The sequence below is a fragment of the Scardinius erythrophthalmus genome, assembly GCF_964197995.2.
Source record: "Scardinius erythrophthalmus genome assembly, chromosome: 21".
NCBI lineage: Eukaryota > Metazoa > Chordata > Actinopteri > Cypriniformes > Leuciscidae > Scardinius > Scardinius erythrophthalmus.
The window spans coordinates 8,472,597-8,491,361 of record NC_138241.1 but is presented as its reverse complement, the minus strand read 5'-3'; positions in this window follow the sequence as shown (position 1 = coordinate 8,491,361).

Sequence of the window (18,765 nt, the reverse complement as noted above, 5' to 3'; positions counted from 1 at the left end):
CTGATGACAAATCAGCTATACCAGAGGTCCCCTTTTGACCTACTGAACATATTTCTGGCCAAAGAGTTCTTGAACATTATCTTGCTATACTACAGATTGGCTTCATGTGATGTTATATTACCCAGCCAGTAGTCAATTTTCACCCACTGAAAATATTTCTGGCCAAGAGTCCGTGAACATTAACTCACTATACATATAGACTGACTTCTCGTAATGTTAAATCAGGCAGACTGTAGTCCATATTTGACCGTTTGAAAAAAAAAAAAGACCAAAAAGTTCTCAAAAGGATTTTGACTATTATAAAAATATAGATTCCTTCTGATGTTAAATAAGCCATACAGAAGTCCATATTTGACCTTTTGAACCTATTTCTGGACAGAGACCTTGAACTTTAACCATACTATACAAATTTCTCATACTATACAGACTTCTCGTGATGTTATATCAGCTACTAAAGAGTAGCTACTAAAGAGTCCTCGATCTTGGACTTTCTATACATACTCATAGACTCCTTCTGACGCTTCATAAGCCATATAGATGTCCATTTCTGACCTTTTGAACTTATTTCTGGTCAAAGTGTCTACAACATTTTTCAAACTATATAAAGTTATATACACCTTCTGATGATAAATCAGCTATAGCAGAGGTCCCCTTTTGACCTACTGAACATATTTCTGGCCAAAGAGTTCTTGAACATTTTCTTGCTATACTACAGATTGGCTTCATGTGAATGTTATATTACCCAGCCAGCAGTCAATTTTCACCCACTGAAAATATTTCTGGCCAAGAGTCCGTGAACATTAACTTACTATACATATAGACTGATTTCTCGTAATGTTAAATCAGGCAGACCGTAGTCCATATTTGACCATTTGAAAAAAAAAAATGTGAATACATATAGACTGACTTCTCGTAATGTTAAATCAGGCAGACCGTAGTTCATATTTGACCGTTTGAAAAAAAAAAATGACCAAAAAGTTCTCAAAAGGATTTTGACTGTTATAAAAATATAGATTCCTTCTGATGTTAAATAAGCCATACAGAAGTCCATATTTGACTTTTTGAACCTATTTCTGGACAGAGACCTTGAACTTTAACCATACTATACAAATTTCTCATACTATACAGACTTCTCGTGATGTTATATCAGCTATTAAAAAGTAGCTCCTAAAGAGTCCTCGATCTTGGACTTTCTATACATACTCATAGACTCCTTCTAATGCTTCATAAGCCATATAGATGTCCATTTCTGACCTTTTGAACTTATTTCTGGTCAAAGTGTCTACAACATTTTTCAAACTATATAAAGTTATATACACCTTCTGATGATAAATCAGCTATAGCAGAGGTCCCCTTTTGACCTTCTGAACATATTTCTGGCCAAAGAGTTCTTGAACATTTTCTTGCTATACTACAGATTGGCTTCATGTGAATGTTATATTACCCAGCCAGCAGTCAATTTTCACCCACTGAAAATATTTCTGGCCAAGAGTCCGTGAACATTAACTCACTATACATATAGACTGATTTCTCGTAATGTTAAATCAGGCAGACCGTAGTCCATATTTGACCATTTGAAAAAAAAAAAGTGAATACATATAGACTGACTTCTCGTAATGTTAAATCAGGCAGTCCATATTTGACCGTTTGAAAAAAAAAAAATGACCAAAAAGTTCTCAAAAGGATTTTGACTGTTATAAAAATATAGATTCCTTCTGATGTTAAATAAGCCATACAGAAGTCCATATTTGACCTTTTGAACCTATTTCTGGACAGAGACCTTGAACTTTAACCATACTATACAAATTTCTCATACTATACAGACTTCTCGTGATGTTATATCAGCTACTAAAGAGTAGCTACTAAAGAGTCCTCGATCTTGGACTTTCTATACATACTCATAGACTCCTTCTGATGCTTCCTAAGCCATATAGATGTCCATTTCTGACCTTTTGAACTTATTTCTGGTCAAAGTGCCTAAAAAATTCTTCAAACTTTATAAAGTTATATACAACTTCTGATGATAAATCAGCTATACCAGAGATCCCTTTTGACCTCCTGAACATATTTCTGGCCAAAGAATTCTTGAACATTTTCTTGCTATACTACAGATTGGCTTCATGTGAATATTATATTACCCAGCCAGCAGTCACTTTTCACCCACTGAAAATATTTCTGGCCAAGAGTCTGTGAACATTAACTCACTATACATATTATAGACTGACTTCTCGTAATGTTAAATCAGGCAGACCGTAGTCCATATTTGACCGTTTGAAAAAAAAAAATGACCAAAGAGTTCTCAAAAGGATTTTGACTATTATAAAAATATAGATTCCTTCTGATGTTAAATAAGCCATACAGAAGTCCATATTTGACCTTTTGAACCTATTTCTGGACAGAGACCTTGAACTTTAACCATACTATACAAATTTCTCATACTATACAGACTTCTCGTGATGTTATATCAGCAGAGGTGGGTAGTAACGAAGTACATTTACTTCGTTACATTTACTTGAGTACTTTTTTAGAAAAATTTTACTTTTAAGAGTAGATTTGAATGTGGGTACTTATTACTTTTACTCGAGTACATTTCTAATGAAAAAACTGTACTTTTACTTCGTTACATTGGGCGACGTTCCTCTCGTTACTTTATTTTAATGCAATATATGTTGTTAAATGCGTAGTTTATTCCAAGCGCGCTGTATCTTTTTTCTGGATTGAGCGATGCTCAATTCACAAATGAATGACTCTTTTGAGTCGATTCTGTTCAAAGACTTCATCAAACAAGTTGGCAGATCTGTCTAAATCGGTTCGCGAATCAGTTTGAATGATCTGTTCAGTTCCTGCACGCACTGAATCATCTGAAGCCCTTTCAATTCACACTCGACTCGGAGTCGTAACAGGAAGATTTAAGCTCATCAAGAGCGTTAGATGAAGTGGTAGTGGACATACAGTAGCTACTAGCTACAGTCAAGTGAGAGCAAATCTTCAAATGCATCAACTTTTTGCCAGCGATGAAGATCTTTATTAGTTGAACATCTTCGTAAGCTGTCTGTGAATGAATGATTCCACAGGACGATATATTCGATTTCATTTTACTCAGGTAATACATTTTACAACCAAACATATTACTACGCCACGATACTAGAAAGTATGACATTACCCGTTTTTTGGACATATAAATTAATTTACATTAAATAAAGCTACCATTGTTCACAGTAATGAACACCCGCCATCCCGCGGTAGTTTGTGTGTATTGTTGCGCAGTGGCGTGCGAACTCGACTTGAAAACGAATGCCTTTGCCTGCCGTTGACAGTTTACCAGTTTAAACATGCTTGCAGAAATATACATTTGATTATATTTTTGGAGAACAGTCAGAAGAAGAACCGTCGATGTACTTTTTTTTTTTTTTTTTTTTTTTTTTTGTGTGTGTTCAGATGTTCAGTAGCAGTCATGAGCGCGAGCACATGTGAAGAGTTTTTAACTCTTCTCTGTAAATACCTTTGAATGCAACACTGCAGATTCATTTTATTTCGAAATTTTCTAATAATCCAAATGTAGTTGTATAAGTTAATATTATACAAACCAGAGGACAGGCAATGATTTCCGAGCTATACAGATGGCAGAAATAATGCTTATGTCTCTCTTCTGTTTTTGTTGCAAAGATAGCTGATAATAATAGTCATTTAAATAAACAAAATCTAAATATATAATTTTATATATAGCCTACGACTTCAGAGGCAAAAGCCTCTAAGTATCTGAAATTTTCTTCTAAAAGAGCATTTTTATCAAGCTTGTATGTTTATGTTCACACTTAAATGGCAATGAAAAGTAGCCTACCTATTAATTGTCATTAAAGTGAAATTACTAACCTTAAATATACGAGCTTGATACAAATGATTGTTTTAGAAGAAAATTTCAGATGGCACTCAGAGGCTTTTGCATCATGAAGTCTTCATATATATATATACGTGTTGTTTTGGTTGTTGTTGTTGTGTTTCCTTGCCTTCAGTTCCTACTATGAAAAGCGACCTTGGGTTTGAGAAAGGCGCTATATAAAATAAACTTATTATATATATATATATATATATATATATATATATATATATATATATATATATATATAAAATAAACTTATTATATATATATATATATATATATATATATATATATATATATACATATAGGCCTATATGATCCGAAGTAACTAGTTACTCACTACTTGAGTAGTTTTTTCATTGGATACTTTTTTACTCTTACTCAAGTAACTATTAAGATTATTACTTTTACTTTTACTTTGAGTAAATATTTCTATAAGTACTTGTACTTTTACTTGAGTACAGTTTTTGGGTACTCTACCCACCTCTGTATATCAGCTACTAAAGAGTCCTCGATCTTGGACTTTCTATACATACTCATAGACTCCTTCTGACGCTTCATAAGCCATATAGATGTCCATTTCTGACCTTTTGAACTTATTTCTGGTCAAAGTGTCTTAAACATTTTTCAAACTATATAAAGTTATATACACCTTCTGATGATAAATCAGCTATAGCAGAGGTCCCCTTTTGACCTTCTGAACATATTTCTGGCCAAAGAGTTCTTGAACATTTTCTTGCTATACTACAGATTGGCTTCATGTGAATGTTATATTACCCAGCCAGCAGTCAATTTTCACCCACTGAAAATATTTCTGGCCAAGAGTCCGTGAACATTAACTCACTATACATATAGACTGATTTCTCGTAATGTTAAATCAGGCAGACCGTAGTCCATATTTGACCATTTGAAAAAAAAAATGTGAATACATATAGACTGACTTCTCGTAATGTTAAATCAGGCAGTCCATATTTGACCGTTTGAAAAAAAAAAAAAAATGACCAAAAAGTTCTCAAAAGGATTTTGACTGTTATAAAAATATAGATTCCTTCTGATGTTAAATAAGCCATACAGAAGTCCATATTTGACCTTTTGAACCTATTTCTGGACAGAGACCTTGAACTTTAACCATACTATACAAATTTCTCATACTATACAGACTTCTCGTGATGTTATATCAGCTACTAAAGAGTAGCTACTAAAGAGTCCTCGATCTTGGACTTTCTATACATACTCATAGACTCCTTCTGATGCTTCCTAAGCCATATAGATGTCCATTTCTGACCTTTTGAACTTATGGTCAAAGTGCCTAAAAAATTCTTCAAACTTTATAAAGTTATATACAACTTCTGATGATAAATCAGCTATACCAGAGATCCCTTTTGACCTCCTGAACATATTTCTGGCCAAAGAATTCTTGAACATTTTCTTGCTATACTACAGATTGGCTTCATGTGAATATTATATTACCCAGCCAGCAGTCACTTTTCACCCACTGAAAATATTTCTGGCCAAGAGTCTGTGAACATTAACTCACTATACATATTATAGACTGACTTCTCGTAATGTTAAATCAGGCAGACCGTAGTCCATATTTGACCGTTTGAAAAAAAAAAATGACCAAAGAGTTCTCAAAAGGATTTTGACTATTATAAAAATATAGATTCCTTCTGATGTTAAATAAGCCATACAGAAGTCCATATTTGACCTTTTGAACCTATTTCTGGACAGAGACCTTGAACTTTAACCATACTATACAAATTTCTCATATACAGACTTCTCGTGATGTTATATCAGCAGAGGTGGGTAGTAACGAAGTACATTTACTTGAGTACTTTTTTAGAAAAATTGTACTTTTAAGAGTAGATTTGAATGTGGGTACTTATTACTTTTACTCGAGTACATTTCTAATGAAAAAACTGTACTTTTACTTCGTTACATTGGGCGACGTTCCTCTCGTTACTTTATTTTAATGCAATATATGTTGTTAAATGCGTAGTTTATTCCAAGCGCGCTGTATCTTTTTTCTGGATTGAGCGATGCTCAATTCACAAATGAATGACTCTTTTGAGTCGATTCTGTTCAAAGACTTCATCAAACAAGTTGGCAGATCTGTCTAAATCGGTTCGCGAATCAGTTTGAATGATCTGTTCAGTTCCTGCACGCACTGAATCATCTGAAGCCCTTTCAATTCACACTCGACTCGGAGTCGTAACAGGAAGATTTAAGCTCATCAAGAGCGTTAGATGAAGTGGTAGTGGACATACAGTAGCTACTAGCTACAGTCAAGTGAGAGCAAATCTTCAAATGCATCAACTTTTTGCCAGCGATGAAGATCTTTATTAGTTGAACATCTTCGTAAGCTGTCTGTGAATGAATGATTCCACAGGACGATATATTCGATTTCATTTTACTCAGGTAATACATTTTACAACCAAACATATTACTACGCCACGATACTAGAAAGTATGACATTACCCGTTTTTTGGACATATAAATTAATTTACATTAAATAAAGCTACCATTGTTCACAGTAATGAACACCCGCCATCCCGCGGTAGTTTGTGTGTATTGTTGCGCAGTGGCGTGCGAACTCGACTTGAAAACGAATGCCTTTGCCTGCCGTTGACAGTTTACCAGTTTAAACATGCTTGCAGAAATATACATTTGATTATATTTTTGGAGAACAGTCAGAAGAAGAACCGTCGATGTACTTTTTTTTTTTTTTTTTTTGTGTGTGTTCAGATGTTCAGTAGCAGTCATGAGCGCGAGCACATGTGAAGAGTTTTTAACTCTTCTCTGTAAATACCTTTGAATGCAACACTGCAGATTCATTTTATTTCGAAATTTTCTAATAATCCAAATGTAGTTGTATAAGTTAATATTATACAAACCAGAGGACAGGCAATGATTTCCGAGCTATACAGATGGCAGAAATAATGCTTATGTCTCTCTTCTGTTTTTGTTGCAAAGATAGCTGATAATAATAGTCATTTAAATAAACAAAATCTAAATATATAATTTTATATATAGCCTACGACTTCAGAGGCAAAAGCCTCTAAGTACCATCTGAAATTTTCTTCTAAAAGAGCATTTTTATCAAGCTTGTATGTTTATGTTCACACTTAAATGGCAATGAAAAGTAGCCTACCTATTAATTGTCATTAAAGTGAAATTACTAACCTTAAATATACGAGCTTGATACAAATGATTGTTTTAGAAGAAAATTTCAGATGGCACTCAGAGGCTTTTGCATCATGAAGTCTTCATATATATATATACGTGTTGTTTTGGTTGTTGTTGTTGTGTTTCCTTGCCTTCAGTTCCTACTATGAAAAGCGACCTTGGGTTTGAGAAAGGCGCTATATAAAATAAACTTATTATATATATATATATATATATATATATATATATAAAATAAACTTATTATATATATATATATATATATATATATATATATATATATATATATATATATATATACATATAGGCCTATATGATCCGAAGTAACTAGTTACTCACTACTTGAGTAGTTTTTTCATTGGATACTTTTTTACTCTTACTCAAGTAACTATTAAGATTATTACTTTTACTTTTACTTTGAGTAAATATTTCTATAAGTACTTGTACTTTTACTTGAGTACAGTTTTTGGGTACTCTACCCACCTCTGTATATCAGCTACTAAAGAGTCCTCGATCTTGGACTTTCTATACATACTCATAGACTCCTTCTGACGCTTCATAAGCCATATAGATGTCCATTTCTGACCTTTTGAACTTATTTCTGGTCAAAGTGTCTACAACATTTTTCAAACTATATAAAGTTATATACACCTTCTGATGATAAATCAGCTATACCAGAGGTCCCCTTTTGACCTACTGAACATATTTCGGGCCAAAGAGTTCTTGAACATTTTCTTGCTATACTACAGATTGGCTTCATGTGAATGTTATATTACCCAGCCAGCAGTCAATTTTCATCCACTGAAAATATTTCTGGCCAAGAGTCCGTGAACATTAGCTCACTATACATATAGACTGACTTCTCGTAATGTTAAATCAGGCAGACCGTAGTCCATATTTGACCATTTGAAAAAAAAAAAAAAAATGTGAATACATATAGACTGACTTCTCGTAATGTTAAATCAGGCAGACCGTAGTCCATATTTGACCGTTTGAAAAAAAAAAATGACAAAAAAGTTCTCAAAAGGATTTTGACTGTTATAAAAATATAGATTCCTTCTGATGTTAAATAAGCCATTACAGAAGTCCATATTTGACCTTTTGAACCTATTTCTGGACAGAGACCTTGAACTTTAACCATACTATACAAATTTCTCATACTATACAGACTTCTCGTGATGTTATATCAGCTACTAAAGAGTAGCTACTAAAGAGTCCTCGATCTTGGACTTTCTATACATACTCATAGACTCCTTCTGATGCTTCATAAGCCATATAGATGTCCATTTCTGACCTTTTGAACTTATTTCTGGTCAAAGTGCCTAAAAAATTCTTCAAACTATATAAAGTTATATACAACTTCTGATGATAAATCAGCTATACCAGAGGTCCCTTTTGACCTCCTGAACATATTTCTGGCCAAAGAATTCTTGAACATTTTCTTGCTATACTACAGATTGGCTTCATGTGAATGTTATATTACCCAGCCAGCAGTCAATTTTCACCCACTGAAAATATTTCTGGAGTCCGTGAACATTAACTCACTATACATATTATAGACTGACTTCTCGTAATGTTAAATCAGGCAGACCGTAGTCCATATTTGAGCGTTTGAAAAAAAAAATGACCAAAAAGTTCTCAAAAGGATTTTGACTATTATAAAGCTATAGACTCCTTCTGATGTTAAATAAGCCATACAGAAGTCCATATTTGACCTTTTGAACCTATTTCTGGACAGAGACCTTGAACTTTAACCGTACTATACAAATTTCTCATACAGACTTCTCGTGATGTTATATCAGCTACTAAAGAGTAGCTACTAAAGAGTCCTCGATCTTGGACTTTCTATACATACTCATAGACTCCTTCTGATGCTTCATAAGCCATATAGATGTCCATTTCTGACCTTTTGAACTTATTTCTGGTCAAAGTGTCTACAACATTTTTCAAACTATATAAAGTTATATACTCCTTCTGATGATAAATCAGCTATACAGAGGTCCCCTTTTGACCTACTGAACATATTTCTGGCCAAAGAGTTCTTGAACATTATCTTGCTATACTACAGATTGGCTTCTTGTGATGTTATATTACCCAGCCAGCAGTCAATTTTCACCCACTGAAAATATTTCTGCACAGAGTCCGTGAACATTACTCACTATACATATAGACTGACTTCTCGTAATGTTAAATCAGGCAGACCGTAGTCCATATTTGACCGTTTGAAAAAAAAAAAGACCAAAGAGTTCTCAAAAGGATTTTGACTATTATAAAAATATAGATTCCTTCTGATGTTAAAAAAGCCATACAGAAGTCCATATTTGACCTTTTGAACCTATTTCTGGACAGAGACCTTGAACTTTAACCATACTATACAAATTTCTCATACTATACAGATGTCTCGTGATGTTATATCAGCTACTAAAGAGTAGCTACTAAAGAGCCCTCGATCTTGGACTTTCTATACATACTCATAGACGCCTTCTGATGCTTCATTATAAGCCATATAGATGTCCATTTCTGATCTTTTGAACTTATTTCTGGTCAAAGTGTCTACAACATTTTTCAAACTATATACTCCTTCTGATGACAAATCAGCTATACCAGAGGTCCCCTTTTGACCTACTGAATTTCTGGCCAAAGAGTTCTTGAACATTATCTTGCTATACTACAGATTGGCTTCATGTGATGTTATATTACCCAGCCAGCAGTCAATTTTGACCAGAAATCACTTTGACCAGAAATCGCCTCGGTTACGACTGTAACCTCGGTTCCCTTTCGAAAGCTACAATCGATGCTGCGCTGCTCAGCGCATTGGGAACATATTTTATCGTGACCAGCTGTGAATATTGTGTATAACACGTCAATGAAATTGACCCGGAGGTAATATAGCCTCGGTCGGTGACGTCATCGGCGCGCCCCCGCGACACGAGGCTATAAGTAGATGAGCCACAGGTGCATCGTCTTTTTTTTGTCTTCAGACCATTACTGTGCATGTGTGAACGTCAAAACTCTCTCTCTACCTTTTATCTGCTACAGATCTTTGCTAGGAGTTAGTTTATTCAGGCAGTGTGCAGAAAATTTCTCATTTCTCAAGCCTTTTTCTCTCTCGTACATCAAAGAGTTTAAAAAAAGAGGAGAAATGAGCCAACAAAACATTAGTGTTGTGTTCTTCCATGTTCCCATCCCATGTCAGAACTGGATACACACACTTACTGCTTTGTTTGTTTGGGGAAAGAACATGCTGCCCTTGCATTTGAGCATGGTGATTGCGAGCACTGTGGAATGTTCACAGTTAAAGTGCTTCGCGTTCGCGTTGCTTATTTCAAAGGGGGTAGCGCCCATAATGATTGTGGGGCTCGCGTGCGATCTGGCTGAGAAGCGAGAGACGGTGCTTCCCTATCGCTCGCTCTCTCTCCAGATCGCGATGTCTTTTGCCTGACTACCGAAGCGTGCCTCGGCGCTTCTTCGGCTCGGGCAGAGAACATTAAGAGTTTAACATTAAACATTAAGTGTTTGCCGCCTCCGAGCGTTTCTCCCGTGATGATAAAAGGAGATCGCTCGTGGCGATCGCTCGTGCAGTGGCCAGATTGATCTGATCACAACAAAAAGAGTCCCATAAAACAGTCTATAAATAAATAAAGATTGTAAATATTTATGTCTTGTGTCCTCGACATCGAGCCATTCTACTATCGCGGGTGCGAGGGCACGCGATTATATGATATTGCCTCAGTTTGGAGAGACGCTCGCGGGCTATCTCTCCCCTGGGATCACATTATCAGATGCATTTTCAGCGGTTAGGCTGGTACTGCGTTGTACACCATGGCCGTGTTAAAGGCATACCAGGTTGATCTTATGAAAGATTAAAACACAGCCTATCATCCAGACCGTGTTTGCTTGTCTGTTTGGGATGTTTATTGCTGAGGAACTGTGATATTTATATTTATATATATAATATTTATATAATATAATTATATATATATGTATGTATTATATAATATTGTCTGGCTGTTCTCTGGCCACATTTAATTCTGAGGAATTAAAGCTGCCTCCGAACACATCTCTCGTTATGTTAAAACGTTTGAGAGGTTCTCGAGGTGATGACTTGTGTGATGGTCGGATTACAGCTAGACTGCCCTCCTTGAGGATCTCCATGACGTTAACTCGGTCATGGGAAAACCTTATTCTTTGTGCATCTTTGTGCCCTTGACGTATTAAGACTATCATGGGTGCGGGGGTGTGTGGTTATACGATGATGGGCCAGTCTGAAGAGACCTTTTCTTCTCTTCTTTTTGCTCATCATCATTTTAGGAGGGTTCAAAAGCAGAGTGTAACGAGTTGCGCTCCCCCTCGTGAAAACTGGGGACCGGCTCGTTGTACTCAGCAGCTGTATAATAGACCTAAGACAAAATCCTGAGGGTTGTTTTGTCCCAGGTCTGTGGGGGTGTGCCCCTACGGGACAAGACATGTAAGTCAAACAGCTCCTACCTGACACCCTCACGAAACTACTGTACTTCCTCGCCACCTCTGGTGATTCGGGGAGCAGCGGTTTCCAGCGAAATGTTAGATGTTCTGTTGCTTTTCTGCTGTCATCCAGGACACAGAACATCTAATATCCCCTCAAAAGGAAGTGTTAAGTTGATACCACTCTCAGAGAGTCTGGCAGCATGGAAACTTCTGCCAGGTTTTTTCTACTTTGGTATTAAGTACAGTACAAATAGGATAGAATCCAATTTATTAATCGTCCTCCGCGTTTCAACGGCGTGGTATTCACTTCCGTGAGACCGGAACTGGCGCATGTACTGTCACAAGAGCTGCAAACTCTTCTGAGCAAAGAGGCCATAGAATATGTTCCTCTTCCAGAGAGAGAGTCAGGCTATTACAGCAGATACTTCCTGGTCCCCAAGAAGGATGGGGGGTTGCGTCCAATCTTCGATCTTTGAGGCTTAAACCGTACAGTTAAAGCACTCAAGTTCAAGATGTTAACTGTAAAAACGATATTCCATCCCAGGCCCAACCTCTGGAACCTTCATGTTTGGCCCCTGACGGGTACCAACTGAGGGACACTGGGCTTTCGCCTGGCGTTATTGAGACCATTCTAAGTGCTAGGGATTCCTCCACTAGAAAGAGTTATGCCAACAAATGGAGTGTCTTTGAAAGGTGTTGTACATAATGCAGATCCGGTCAACTGCCAGATTGCTTCAGTTCTGGATTTTCTGCAGGGAAAATTAACAACAGGCACATGCCCCGCCACTCTCAAGGTTTATTTGGCCGCTCTTTTGGCTTGCCATGCCTTGGTTTACGGGGTGCCACTCGGGAGACATCCTCTGCTCGCTTGTTTCATTCGTGGGGCCAGACGACTGAGGCCTCCCGTAAAAACCAATATCCCATCATGGGACATAGCAGTAGTCCTAGAAGGGTCTGGTTGAGACACCTTTTGAAACTCTAGAATCAGCATCTGAAAACTTCTGACTCTAAAGATGTTTTTTTCTTATGGCAATAACTTCTTTGAAAGAATTGGGGATATGCAGGCTCTGTCGATTTTGCCACCCTGCTTAGACTTTGCCCCAGGAATGGTGAAAGTGATTTTGCATCCTCATCCTGATTACCTGTCTAAGGTGCCTTTTTCGGCTATACATCCTGTCACGCTTGAGGCCTTCTGCTCTCCGCCGTTCACGACGCCGGAACAGGAGAGATCTCATAGACTATGTCCAGTCCGTGATCTTCAGGCCTACGTCCACCGCACTAGCTAGTAGCGTAAGTCAGAGCGACTTTTCGTCTGTTATGGGGGCCGCAACTGATACTGCCGCCACTAAGTGGACCATGTCACATTGGGTCAGGGATGCTATTGCTCTTGTCTATGAGGCGCGCGGTCAAGCTTCGCCAATGGCTTTAAGGGCTCACTCCACCAGAGGGGTCGCCTCCTCTGCTGCCTTGGCAAGAGGTGCCCCTTGCAGTTTATTTGTGATGCGGCAGGCTGGTCCTCTCCGCACACATTCATAAGATTTTATAGTTTGGATGTTCATGCCACTCCGGGCTCTCATGTCCTTGAGTCGACATCGCAAGCTAATGTCTAGACCTTCTAACGTTCTTGTGAAACACACCTGCACAACCGTGGGAGTCCAGACATGTTCAAGCACGGCGGCGTGGGTATTCTCGTTCCCAATGCGCTGAGCAGCGCAGCATCGATTGTAGCTTTCGAAAGGGAACGTCTCCGGTTACTTAACTGTAACCTTGTTCCCTGAGAAAGCGGAACGAGATGCTGCGCTACTTTGCCGTGCTGAAGATGTCCCAGGACTGCTCTTCAGACAAAATATCCTGACGATGCACCTGTGGCTCATCTACTTATAGCCTCGTGTCGCGGGGGCGCGCCGATGACGTCACCGACCGAGGCTATATTACCTCCGGGTCAATTTCATTGACGTGTTATACACAATATTCACAGCTGGTCACGATAAAATATGTTCCCAATGCGCTGAGCAGCGCAGCATCTCGTTCCGCTTTCTCAGGGAACAAGGTTACAGTTAAGTAACCGGAGACGTTCCCTGAAGAGGGAACGAGCGTTGCGTCGAGTTTGACGCTATGGGAACGCTTTGCGTGATGACGTCTTGAAGCACATGTAAAATCAGTCCAATGGTGTGGCGGAACGTCAGAGGCGGGTGACGTCACGTACCAGGAAGCTATAAAAGCCGGCCCGAAACAGAAAACGAAAGCTTCGTAAAGTCTGAAGTCGTGTTGACAGGCATGAAGGAGATATGGCAAGGTGACGCAACGCTCGTTCCCTCTTCAGGGAACCGAGGTTACAGTCGTAACCGAGGCGTTCCCTTTCAAGGGAACTCGCGTTGCGTCGAGTTTGACGCTATGGGAACGTCTATACCAACGCCTCCATAGCTACAAATGTCTGTCCTGTGTGAAATCTGGTGAGCAGCACTAGGAAGACAAAACATGAGACCCTGGAGCAGAGTCTAGATCCAGAGAGTAGAACCTGACGAAAGTGTGCGGTGAGGACCAGCCTGCCGCATCACAAACGTCCTGTAACGAAACTCCTGATATAAGGGCCTTAGAGGCCGCCATACTCCTCGTAGAGTGCGACCGGACAGCCAAAGGAGAAGGCTGTCCAGCCGCCTCATAAGCAAGTGAGATAGTCTCAACCACCCACTGCTCATCCTTTGCTTAGACACTGGACCTCCCTTGTTAGGGGAGCAAATGTCACTTTTACGCCACAGGGCAGCTCTGTGGACATACGCGTCTAACGCCCGAACAGGGCAAAGCAAATTATTCGCCTCCTGGTCCGATTTCGAAAGGGAGGAGGACCTCCAAGTGCCACGAGGGAAACGAGATACCAAAGGGGTCTTTCCCCACAGACATTCCACCCAAAGGACTGTGGTAAGCACCTACGGCCGCCACATAAACCTTTAAAGTGGACGGGGTCAGACCTGCAGTGAACCGGTCCTGCAGGAACTCCAGAACTGTACCAATTGGGCAGTTGACTGGATCCAACCGACGGTCACTACACAAAGAGGTGAATACTCTCCAGTTCAGGGCATAAAGTTTCCTCGTGGAGGGAGCTCTGGACTGTAGAATGGTCTCAACAACCTCAGTTGAGAGACCTGACTCTATGAGCTGGGCCCCCTCAGAGGCCAAGCCCACAGGTTCCACAGTTCTGGTCGGGGGTGAAAAATCGAGCCCCCTGCTTGGGACAGAAGGTCCCTCCTGACGGGTAGCTCCAGAGGAGGCCCGTCGAGGAGGGACACAAGATCGGGAAACCATACTCTGCCCGGCCAGCGCGGGGCTATAAGAAGCAGGCAAACCCGGTCCCTGCGAACTCTTTCCAGAACTCCCGGGAGCAGAGCAACTGGGGGAAAGGCGTACAGACGTAGCCTCGGCCACGTCTGTACCATAGCATCCAGTCCCAGAGGAGCTGGATGCGTGAGGGAGAACCAAAGTGGACAGTGAGACGTCTCTCGAGACGCAAACAGATCCACTTATAATTTCCATATCAGCTCCACCACCTCGGGGGTGGAGCCACCATTCCCCGGGCCTCGGCCCCTGTCTCGACAGAGTGTCTGCTCCTATATTCTGGACCCCGGGGATGTAGGCTGCCTTGAGTGACAGCAACTTCCCCTGGGACCACAAGAGGATATGGCGTGCCAGCGCAAACCCCCTTGATATAGGCGACTACCGACGTGTTGTCCGTATGTACTACACATGGTGTCCCCTGAGACCTGTGATAAAGCTCCTCAGAGCCCGGAAGACAGCTAACATCTCTAGGCTATAGAATGCCAGGAACGATGATGGTCTTCCCACAGACCTTGAGATGAGCGACCCTCAGGATCGCTCCCCAACCCGTGAGGGAAGCATCCGTCGTTAGCAGTTTGCGACGACAAGGAGCTCCCAGCACTGTGTCCTGGGACAGGAACCAAGGTTTCTTCCACATAAACAAGGCACGTAGGCATCACCGCGTGACCTTGATTGTGCGAAATGGGTTGCCCCTCGGGGAAAAACCCTCTGGTCCTGAGCCACCACTGCAGGGGCCTCATGTGCAGCAGTCCAAAAGGTATCCCGTTGGAAGCTGCTGCCATGAGACCCAACAGTCTCTGGAACTGTTTGACAGTGAGTAGCTGGCCTAGCTTTACACTTCTCACAGCTGCCAGGATCGAAGCGTGGCGATGACAGGCGCGCCTGCATCGACACTGAATCCCAAACCACGCCTAAAAAAGTGGTCCTCTAAAATAGAGAAGCACACTCTTCTTGGCGTTCAGCCGTAACCCCAACTCTTTCATATGGGCGAGAACAACATCTCGATGTTGAACCGCCAACTAATGCGACTGAGCTAAAATCAACCAATCGTCGATGTAGTTCGTGATGCGAATACCCCGGAGGCGCAGAGGCGCCAGAGCTGCATCCACGCATTTGGTGAAAGTGCGGGGTGATAAAGCCAGGCCGAATGGAAGAACTCGATATTGGTATGCTTTGCCCCCGAAAGCAAACCTCAGGAACTTCCAATGACACGGACGGATGGAAATATGTGTCCTTGAGGTCTATCGTGACAAACCAGTCCTCGGACTAATCTGTGGCACGATTGTCTCAATGTTAACATTTTGAACTTGAGCTGCATGACAACTCGAAGACCTAAAATGGGACGCAATCCCCCGTCCTACTTTGGAACTATGAAGTACCGGCTGTAAAACCCGGTTTCCCTGTTGGAGGGAGGTACATATTCTATGGCCCCTTTCTCTAACAGAGTGTTTACTTCCTGTTCCATAACCAGAACCTGCTCGGGGCCCACCATAGTGGGCAGGACCCCCATAAACCGCGGTGGGCGTTACTAGAATTGTATCTAATACCCTTTTCCCACGGTCTGCAGGACCCAACGAAAAACATTTGACAGTAGCTTCCACGCTGTCAAAGATTCTACTAGAGGTACCAGTCTCTCGAGACTGGTTTCTGGATTTTGTTGCTGTTGAGTAGTCGGTTCGTCGCCCTGTAACGGCGCACCGGCAGGGAACGACCAAACAGACTGCTCTAGCACCCTCCTCAGAGGGGGCGGGCATCCCGAGGCCACTACGTTTCCGGGTGGACCTTGAGATATGTGCTCGCCGGAGACCGCTGCGCCCTGTAACGCCGGAGGCGGCAGGGTTGGCAGAACGGTCCCCTGAGGGCACCGAAGAGAGACGGCACCGTATTTTTCTCCTGCTGTTGAGCAGTCGGTTCGTCGCCCTGTAACGGCGCACCGGCAGGGAACGACCAAACAGACTGCTCTAGCACCCTCCTCAGAGGGGGCGGGCATCCCGAGGCCACTACGTTTCCGGGTGGACCTTGAGATATGTGCTCGCCGGAGACCGCTGCGCCCTGTAACGCCGGAGGCGGCAGGGTTGGCAGAACGGTCCCCTGAGGGCACCGAAGGGAGACGGGCACCGTGAAAAGAGGTGTTAACCGCTCTGCTTCGGGGGGACTACACTCATTTGTCCTGAGCCCTCAGACATCAGGACTTTTTCCCAGCAGCCTTCTTGGCGGTAATAACGGTCCGCAGATCCGTTTTACACCTCGAAGACTGCTGGGTTTGAGAGCGCCCTCCGTGTCCCCGAGATTTTTGTGGGGGAGCACGGGAGGAAACGCTCTGTTTCTGAGTGGCGCGGTGCTCAGCGTTCTTTTTAGAGGAGTGAGGCTGCTCCCGCTCAGCAGCCTCATAGAAAGAACGGCGGGGGAGAAGTTTCTGAAGTGCAGCTGCCTGTTTTGAAGCTTCTTGTGACTTCGCTACAGCACTATTAACTGCGTCTCCAAATAACCCTTGCGTGGATACTGGTGCATCTAAAAGAACATGTTTTTCTTTGTCCTTTATGTCACTTAAGTTGAGCCACAGATGCCTCTCAGTGGCCACCAGGGCTGCCATAGAGCGGCCGATGGATTTAGCCGTCTCCTTGGTGGCCCTGAGAGACAAATCCGTGGCTCTACGCAGTTCAGACACCGTATCAGCACTAATACCCCCGCCCTCCTCAAAATCACCCAATAACTCAGCCTGGTAAGCCTGCATTATGGACATTGTATGTAAACACGCTGCAGCTTGACCGGCGGCGGCATAAGCTTTATGAACCAGGGAAGAAGTAACTTTTACTGGCTTGGATGGAAGTGCAGGAGCCTTCAGAGAAGATGCCGTTGCTGGAGAGAGATAGCTCGCGAGCGTCTCTTCCACCTTCGGCATCTCCCCATAACCATGCTCTTTATAATTGTGAATGGATGAATAGTGTGATGTTTGTGCAGTATACACTCGATATGACACTGGTTTCGCCCACGACCTCGACACCTCGGTGTGGAGATCGGGGAAAAACGGCAGGCTCCTGCGCTGGGGCTGCGCACGAGATGGCAGGAAGCGTTCGTCGAGCTTACTTTTCGAACGAACGTCCTGCCTATCTTCTGGCCACTCAATAGACAGTCTGTCAACAGCTCTAGTAATGACATCGAGCAGTTCCTCAAACGCATGAGACTGAGGTGGCGAATCCTCAGACTCAGCTACAATACTCACAACATCCAACTCCTCAGAGCTGGATAGTTGCAGTACTGGTACCTCTATCGGGGGGGAAGAAACCGCAGCGCGTGCTTCCACACCCTGATAAGAGGCACTGGATCTATCAGACGGATGCTGAGATAAGGCAGAGCCCGTCTCAACATCCACTGATAAATCCATCTGTGAACCCCAGGTCTGAGATCGACGCCGTGCCTCGGCAGCGGCGGGACCCGAGCCCTGGGGAGCGTGGTCGGGATTGAACTTGGTTACCAAACCAAGCAACGCGAGTTCCCTTGAAAGGGAACTACAACATTTTTCAAACCATATAAGTTATATACACCTTCTAATGATAAATCAGCTATACCAGAGGTCCCCTTTTGACCTACTGAACATATTTCGGGCCAAAGAGTTCTTGAACATTTTCTTGCTATACTACAGATTGGCTTCATGTGAATGTTATATTACCCAGCCAGCAGTCAATTTTCACCCACTGAAAATATTTCTGGCCAAGAGTCCGTGAACATTAACTCACTATACATATAGACTGACTTCTCGTAATGTTAAATCAGGCAGACCGTAGTCCATATTTGACCATTTGAAAAAAAAAATGACCAAAAAGTTCTCAAAAGGATTTTGACTATTATAAAAATATAGATTCCTTCTGATGTTAAATAAGCCATACAGAAGTCCATATTTG